Raw genomic sequence first — 9,138 nt, 5'->3', positions numbered from 1 at the left:
AAGGGGGACTTGTACTTTAAATCTAAAACTCGGTATTCGACTTGGACTCAAAATCTACGAGGTGGTCCAGATAAATTGGGAAAATATTGAAAGGCTCATAACGAACGAAATAGATGGGATTGGACCATAACTTTTATATTATTTGAAAGCTACATTTAATAACATTCAGTTAGTCATAATGTGATTGGCTTTTCTTTATAACCTCAGCCACTCAGCACCGGAAAATTTGGCAAGCATAAGCGACCTCGTGCAAATCCATTTTTACCATTGTACTGGTTTTGCACTTTTAATATTCATTCTTTGGATTGCTGGAGTATCCCAAGGAACAAATTACACCTTCACACTGGACAGTGCAGCGGTTCACAAGGCTAAAAAGGTGCGGGATGTTTTGACCACAAAATGTCCTCCCTCTTGGAGCCCAGATTATTGCCCTGCAAACAGCTGGGACCTGAACCTATGTGATTTTTTCTATCTAAGAGGCTCCAAAGGGAAATCTGTGCCAAGTATCATTTGCCTGGGGTGCCCCTGAAGAAGTCCATTAATAATATAATGTCAAAGATGTATCAGCACTACGTCACCCGTGATTATCAAAGCTTCCAGCGCTGTGTGGCCGATGTTATCCAGAAAAGTGGAACTGATTATAAATAATTGAATGTCATTAAATGTAGATTTCATATAAAATTGAAGATACATGTGTACTACTACCAAAAATATTCATTCTTCCCATACTTTCTGGGATTCCGCTTAAAGACAATTTACAAGGAAATGATAAATCCTGGATCCTATATTATAATTATGGATTTGAAATAAGCTCAAAAGAAATGTAACGACTCGAACTGGATTCCATAATAATATTTAAGGACTTTGATATGTAATTAAATATTTGAAGCTCGAGTTGAAGTAACAGTATAAGAGCTTTTTTCCACCTCATCCAGTGCCTCATAAATGACAGTCCAATCCAACCAATTATCAGGTAGTACAACATTAATATTATTGTTATTGAAAGTTAAAAAGGAAAAGAAAATTATTAATTATTTGTTATATTAAGGGGTTCAGAATCAATTTTCAAAGAAATATTATAAGTTAAAATTAATATTACTATTAATTATTAGTGATTATTATTATTGCTATGACTATTTTTATTATAATTGTGTGTTTGTGTTCCTTCTTCGTATGTTGTATTCAAGAAATAGCCAAGACATTGAAATTTAATACACTTTGATTTAATTTGTGTGGAGGGTAATATATGTATAATGTACCTTTATATATATTTATAATTGAAATCTGGGAAGTCATTAAAGAAGTTGGAAAAACAAACAACATTTTGGAATTTATGGACTACTACTACTTAGTGTTGTGTTGATTTAAGTCGAACCGAGTCGAGTGGTTAAGGATCGACTCGAAAGCTAGAAAGGAAAAAAATTAAGAAAGAAATAGCTACGTTTCAACCCACTGTTAATGTATTAATTTATGCTAATTTTCAACTGTATATATGACGCGCCAACATAAAAACAGGTTAAAATTTTTCACGATAATCGATAAATAATCGATTAAGTTTCGTTCTTTCAATTATTTTACACATATTTTCTTATTAATGTTGTAGATCTACAGTTTTTAACAATTACTTTGAAAGTAAAATTCAAAATATCTAGGTATTTTTTTAGACACAAATGGCTGTTAATGACTATGAAGCTACTTATAGAATTCATTAAAAATAAAAAAATGAAGTCACACCTCCTTTGCAAATATCCTGCCGCTTCTTCTAAATTCAAATAATATTTGAAATATTATTTCTTGCTCTCCATGAATAGATCCCTTCATATTTTCCATTTAAATCTATCTTGAAATTTACTCATCGTGGTAAAAGATTGGATATATCCATCCCCATGAAGGAATATAACCTCAATCTAGGCTGGGTATCCATTCTTTCACCCCTTGGTAGAAAAATTTTCTGCAGACTCATGATTATCACCGTCTTTTCCTTTGTCCTTTACTCTGGATGAATATAGAAGTCTATTCCTTCTATCCTTACTTGATGAAGAACGATCTAAGCAAAGGAAAACATATGAAAGTTTCGAATTTCGTAATATGCGTTTGTAATATTGAACTTTTTGCTCTTTCAAAATTGGTTTAATTTTTGTTAAAACAAAAAAACTTAATTAATTGACTGAGGATAGTTATTTACAGAGTAGAGACGGAGCAAAAGATGATATTTCCTAGTTGGAACAACAGTTGTAAATATTCCTAATATATTTCATAGATCTCAGAAATTTCATAGAGATGTAAATGAGAAAGTTAACTGAGCGACAATTTTTTACCAACATTGCATAATATAAGACTGTGGAGACAGTTGGCATTGGCATCCGCACTACCTGCAGCATCAAAAAGTCAATTAGAGTCCCATACAACCAATAAGAACCTAAATTTCTTCAACAACAATATTTCTGACATCTGGCTAACCTCCATGTGATCCTCCTCCAGCCCTAACTTTGCACTTTGTAGTATCTTGGAGAAGAATGTCTGCCGCACCTCTTGGCTATGAACAGCCATGACAGCCTGGTAAGCCATGGATATGACTGTCTTTGTCAAGAGCAGTCAATATGTTTGCCTCCGTATCTAGACTGTTATTATTCTTGAAGGGGAATATATTGAATAAAAAATATAACTAAATATACCACAAATTTTGAGTTGTCTTTTCTTGATTCTATAAAATTCATGCCTAAGCAATTTTTGGGTTCGTACTTTAAAAAAAATCTAATTTGAGTATGCTATAAAATAGTTAAATTCTGATTTGATTAGAAAATAACTTAGAGACAAAATTTGATGAGGTTTAGTCATATAAATGAAACCCACTCAATAAAACCAACTTCCGGTTTTTTAAATTTGAAAATCGACTCACAATTTCAATCGGTTCGAAAAATTCTCGACTCAAGTAGAGTTAACACAACAGTACTACTACTACATATAGTTGTATTTTTTTTCCTTCTTTAGTTATCTTATTATGTATACCTATAGGTGCATTTTGCAGTCAGTAGTTGCAGGGTAGGTAACAAGGGGTTTATATATATACATACTTGGATTTATCTCTGGGGATGCCATTTTTCCAGAATTTCTTGGGGTTTTTTTACTTACGGGAAATTACCAGAAAATATTTTATTTCGAGAGTAATCCGCTGTTGAATTATTTATAAAATATGTTTCAATTAATTTTATATAATTTACCACAAATTATTTTTTGTTACAGGTCGGGTTGGTTATGGAATTACAAAAAACTGGAGCCACATGCATTGAAAAACAGACCGTTCACTAATAAGTGATAAAGAAAAAATGAAGAACATAATAATTGATAATATATGAATAGAACAAACGTAAGATTTATTATTTACTCTTCAATTATAAAAATAAATACTTAAACTTGACTGTATTTATTATGAGGTACATATATAATCTGGATAGTTGCCTGGATCCCGTAATAAATATATAGAGAGAATACTTTAATGAAAAATATTACATATGTTGCTGTTGCAGCAATAAAAATTGCTCTCAGTAGTTTTTATCACATCATTTTTTGTTATTTGGTTTGCTACTAAGGCTTTAGAATTTAGTAAAACAAAATCTTGCCTTGGTTTCGGAAAGACTCCTCTGTTCCTTTTGGTAAACACGAACAAAACCATACCTTTGGCAAAAATAGTATTAACATGTTCTTATTCTTTATATTTAGCTTTACACAGCATTTTAATATATCCACAGTGGGACAACCCCAGAATGTTCTTTTTCGAATTTGGCTCCCTATAATAATTCCTCTTTAAGGAGCCACTGCACTTAGGGACATTACTAGCCGAAATTTCAAACATCATTTTATAATGTTTAGTCATAAAAATAATAAAATATAAAGTCCAATTGTTTTTATATTTAAATTTGAAAATTGACTCATCAATTGAGTCGAACCGTGGCAATAATTTTTTGTGTCCACACAACACTACTTGTATATTTGTTGTATTTATAAATTTTTGAATTTACATTTTCAGCCAGGAGTTGCAAGGAAGCAAGGATGAGTTTTATATACAATGTACAATACAAACATACGGTATATCATTAGCTCTTTTAAAGTGTTTCAACACCACCATTCACAAATACATAATATATCGTTACTTAAATTACATTCAAAATATATATATATATCTATTCGTAATGTTCTCAGCAAGAGTTTTTTTTCGTCAGTGATGTTAAAGTAATAATAGCGTTATTGCCTAACTACTGAACTCTCACTCCCTGCCTGTCTGCCTACCAAAAAATAAAATAAAATATTATAAAGTCAAAATAGATACATACAATGATGATTTAGAAATCATTTAACTGGATTTATTTGAGCATTAAGCATATCTATTTACCCATAAATTGCTTTGCAGAGTTTCTTCATCCATTATATTACTTTGATGCTTTTTGTTATTATTCATAATATATTATGACTCGTCAAATATTTTCATTTCAGCTTCCATCGATTTTTGTCTGGAGGGATTTTTTTTGTAAGGAATTTCACATGTAACATAGTGAAAATCGCAGTCTTTGACTTAAGATCGTAATTTATTTCTTTGTTTTTTTTAAATTTTTGATAGATTTTTTTATCTCACTCTATTGACCGACTTTATATTCCTCAATTCCATACCAAAACGACCACGAGAGATAATCAAATATATCTGAAAACGATGATTATATTGCAGGATGTAGATACTACTTACGTGTAGGATTGGGTCAGTCCTTATTTATTACTAACAGTACTAAAAAAAAATATCTATATAAAGTTGAGTGACATCGTAAAAGACCGAACTTTATAAGTTTTTACTATTGATTTGAAGGTTGAGCTAGACTGGACTGAGACTGAAGTGGATGGGACTGTAGTCTTTAGTCTTAAATAAGAACCGACAAAATAGTACTTATATATTAAAATACAGAAAAATTGAGATGACCTCTCGTTCATTTGTTCCAGAAAAAGTAGGGTATAAAGTGTTCCAAACTTTTTCGTGGAGAATTTCGAAGCCAAAACATAGCACTAATATCTATTACTACAGCACGCTGTCTGTCCTCTACCTATTAAAAATAATTAAGGGAATAGACAGATGTATTCGTATATTAGTTATTTTTGCTTTGTTTTTCCTTACAATGTAAGTAAATCTAGGAAACAAATAATATAATGATTATGCGATATGAATTTCCTGCGTATATTTATAAATATTTTTTTTTGCAAACAAAGACACATATAGGCATAAATGTAGATAATAGACCATTTGAGTTATAAGTAGCGAATTTTTCATGGTTGACTAAGAAGAAAAAAAAGTAGTGCAAACGGATAGCTAATAATACAAAAATAGGTGATTCTATTCAATTCAACATATCAAACTTTTCTTTTATGATGAAAACCAAGTAAGGTTTTTTATGAGGGTTTGTTCATCATCTTCTATGTACAGACGATGAGATGCTTAAAAATATACTCACCTATTGTTACACTTGAATGGTGTTGAGTTATATATACATATACCTATATCTAAGCTGTCTAGTAAATAGGTAATGCAAAGCTTAGAGAAGTAATAAGTAATGATGAAGAAAAAAAAGAATATTTATGCACAAGTCAATAAAATCTGAATTATGGAATATTATTAGAGTTAAATATGTTCATATATAACAAACAAACGAACAAACAAAACAATGCTAAATATTATGTATATTGCTGCTAAATATACACATATCACAGCACGCGTGAAATGATAATAGAGATGCAACCGGATATTTCAAAAGTTTTCAAATACACACACATATTATATAGTCAAAGTTATATATTTATCTATTTTATAAATATTTTACTTGTAACACAAGCATAAACAAATAAAAAGACAGGGTAACCTTGACTTCTTCTTTATTTTCTGGAAGTATTTATGCATGTTATAATGACTTTTTGCATAAGGAAATCAGAATTAGAAACTTCTTCATTATAGGATCTACATATTTTGAATTGCATAATGCCTCTAATTTAGTTTTGTTTATTGTAACAAAAAAAAACTACTAATTGGACGTTGTTTGAAAATTGGAAGTACCTCATTTTTTAGTTATTCATATGTATACAATAGTAACGTTCTTTATTTTGAAGGATTATTATTAGTTATTATGACGTCATAGATTAAATAATAAAACGGAAGTAACGTCACAGTGCAAAAGTAATGGATTTTAGGGATATAGGTCACTAGATCTGAACTTTTCGTTGGTTCTAGATTTAAATTTTAAGGAGGTATCTCATAGAACAAAAATCTATGTTAAATAACGCCATTATTAATATTAGCCAGGGATATTTTCATTATTTATAAGAATAGTATACCAATAGTTTAATTACTACAAAATTAAGGACAATGGTTGGCTATTCTAGCAAATAAAAGATAATTAATTTTGTACTAAACTAAATCGATGGCTAAACTGTGACACATTAATGAAAATCATGCTCTTTAAAGAGTTCTCTTAAATTAGGGATGTTTTTGAAGACCAATAAAAAGGACTGGACTAATTTTAAGCCCAGTTTAAGGACCAAATCAACCCTAGCATTATTTCTTTAACAAATAAAAAACAAAATCAACATAAATCTTAAGAAAACAACTTTTAATGTTATTAATATATCGATCCAGATCGTAAAAATAAAAAGAAAGAAAATTCAAGATTTGACCGAGTTTCAACAATATAAACAACATTCATGCCCCGATGATTTTGGCCCTTTTTCTTCCTCTCTTTGGAAGAAGAGGTTGAGAGAAAAAATATGGCTTCATATATTGTTCAAATATCACAAAGCTTTACCTCTTTCGTTACGTCAAGCATAATATATATCTCATTGAATATTTATGTACAGACCAATAGATATCATTCTCATTAGCAGTGATATAATAGTATGTATTAAATGAACATGAATGGATGTAGGAACGATTCCCTTATTTTGAAAGCAGCAGTTCATTCAAATAACACACACATAACTCGATTCGATCCGCATTTTTTTCTTACAAATTCAAAAAATAAAAAGGCGGCAAAGAAGTATCAACAGCAATAACGCATAATACTAAATAATATATATACCTAATCATAAAAAATTGAAATAAGATATGCAGCTTCTTCCTTCGGATTTTTTTTTCTGTATATGTATTATATACAAGCGTATTTATTATTAATAATAAAATAAAATGTATTGAAGAAGTACTACTCTAAAGTGTGTGAAGTACTATTTCCCCCCTCTTACATACTCTTTTTGTTTAAATGACCCTCAAAGATCCTCTTTCTGTGAGACTAAAGAAAAGGCCGAAAAATATGAGTTGTAGTATTATGTGTATATATATCAAAAATATGGAGAATTCAACTTCTTTTTTGATATTTGATACTTCTTTTAATATTATGTGTTCTAGAACTAACTACATATTACTGTATTTCTACTATTATATATTTTTTAGACTCCTTCTCAAACATCATAATTACAAACTCGATGACGACAATGGAGAACGAAATAGATGAATACATGTTAGTTGTATGGACATTCATTTTTTTGAAGAAATATCTTTTTATTTTTGCCGTGGCAAATATTTGGATTATGATATGTGGTAATTTTTTTACAGATGATAGTTTTTTGTCTATCCGTCCTTTATATATTATTCAACAACTTCCTTTAAAATTGGGCTAGCCTATTGTCCTTGTTTTTTTTTCTTTCTGTGTGTGTGTATTTAATTTTGGTTGAAATAGTAATTAGCTTTTTGATTACCAGAACTTCCATTAATTGTCCTTTATATTATATGTAGTATTAACCAACGTTTTTACGAAGAAGAAGTAAAAAGATTTTTGGGTTCGTGCAAACCGTTACTATCACTCAGTGGTTTATGCTTCTACATATAATTACTATTCTACTTTTGATTCATTGACATTTAATTAGACCGAAGCATCTGTTTCCATTAAATTACGTACAAATTATGTCACTGTGTTGCCTTCATTTCACAGGCATATATATATGAAATAATTCTATTTTAAGTAACATCTGTACATAGTTTAAGAACAGAGTTTGTCAACAAGTGGATTGTGATCCAAAAATTGAACACAGAAAGCTGATCTAAAATGTGTGTAAATTAGACTGTACCTTCATGACAAAAATTTGGAATTAGGTATCGAAGGATATTTCTCTTTGGAACTCTAGTATATTTGATAATACTATATTATAAATTGGGTATCTAAAAACAAGATTTGAATATTAAAATTGAAGAAAAAAATCTAAATATTTCTTTTAATACACAATAACAAAATAATTTATTTATTTCCTTTCAGTATCTTTCGAATTAAAATACTCATAACATGTAGCAAATGAAAGCAATGTTGTTTTAATATTGCTAAAATATATACATACTTATAATCTATAATAATTAGTTTAATAAAACCATATTTCTCAATTTAAATCCATATAAGAACAAGATAAAACCATTATTTTTTCTGTATTTTCAGATTTTCAAATCAAAATGCGTCCATGAAAGATCTATTTATCGGAGAATTAAATGTTATTTTTTTGTTTAAATGAATAAACCACAAAATAAAAAAATTTCTTGCAATACCAAAATCCGAAACTTTTGTCATTTTGGTATATTCTAATGAATATATAATTTTTTTTATCTTTGACCCTTTGTATAATATAGAATGAACGTTTTCATGTCACGTCAACCATCTAGTGGGCCCTTGCAATCATATTTTTTGGAATATATAACTTATTTTCAATAAGATTATGGAAAATTGTGAATTACTACATTGTATTTCGTTTCAAGATGGGACCAACTTATTAACCAATTCAAAATTTGACCGTTTATCAAAAATCTATATTTCTAACACCTAATTGTATTATGGATAAGAGGTTTTAAAAATATGCTATTATATCATTATATATTCAAACTTAGATAACTTGCAGGCAAAAAATTTATTTTAGTTATAAGAATAACATATTTTTGTTTATTGATCATAATTGATAAAAAAAAAAAATACTTGTAGGATTTTTTTCAGTGCATACTGCATATTAATTAAATTTAACTCATATTTACACGTTTATCATTGACATCAAGTAGTATTCAATAAACAAATCAAGTTT

General features: G+C 29.1%; 1 long non-coding RNA gene across 2 annotated transcripts; it reads left to right on the top strand.

Moving 5' to 3' along the window:
- Window positions 1-1,181: 1,181 nt before the first annotated feature.
- On the top strand, window positions 1,182-4,185 carry LOC121115486 (uncharacterized). 2 transcript variants are annotated; one of them, XR_011779113.1, is made up of 3 exons: window positions 1,182-1,515; window positions 3,244-3,367; window positions 4,028-4,185. It is a non-coding gene; the product is annotated as an uncharacterized lncRNA (long non-coding RNA). The 2 variants fall into 2 exon arrangements; XR_005863538.2 differs by lacking the exon at window positions 1,182-1,515 and adding an exon at window positions 1,525-2,559.
- Window positions 4,186-9,138: the final 4,953 nt, after the last annotated feature.

The sequence above is a fragment of the Lepeophtheirus salmonis genome, chromosome 3 (genome assembly GCF_016086655.4).
Source record: "Lepeophtheirus salmonis chromosome 3, UVic_Lsal_1.4, whole genome shotgun sequence".
Classification (NCBI taxonomy): Eukaryota; Metazoa; Arthropoda; class Copepoda; order Siphonostomatoida; family Caligidae; genus Lepeophtheirus; species Lepeophtheirus salmonis.
The sequence above is the reverse complement of the archived record's forward strand: the minus strand, read 5'-3'. Positions and strand labels throughout refer to the sequence as shown.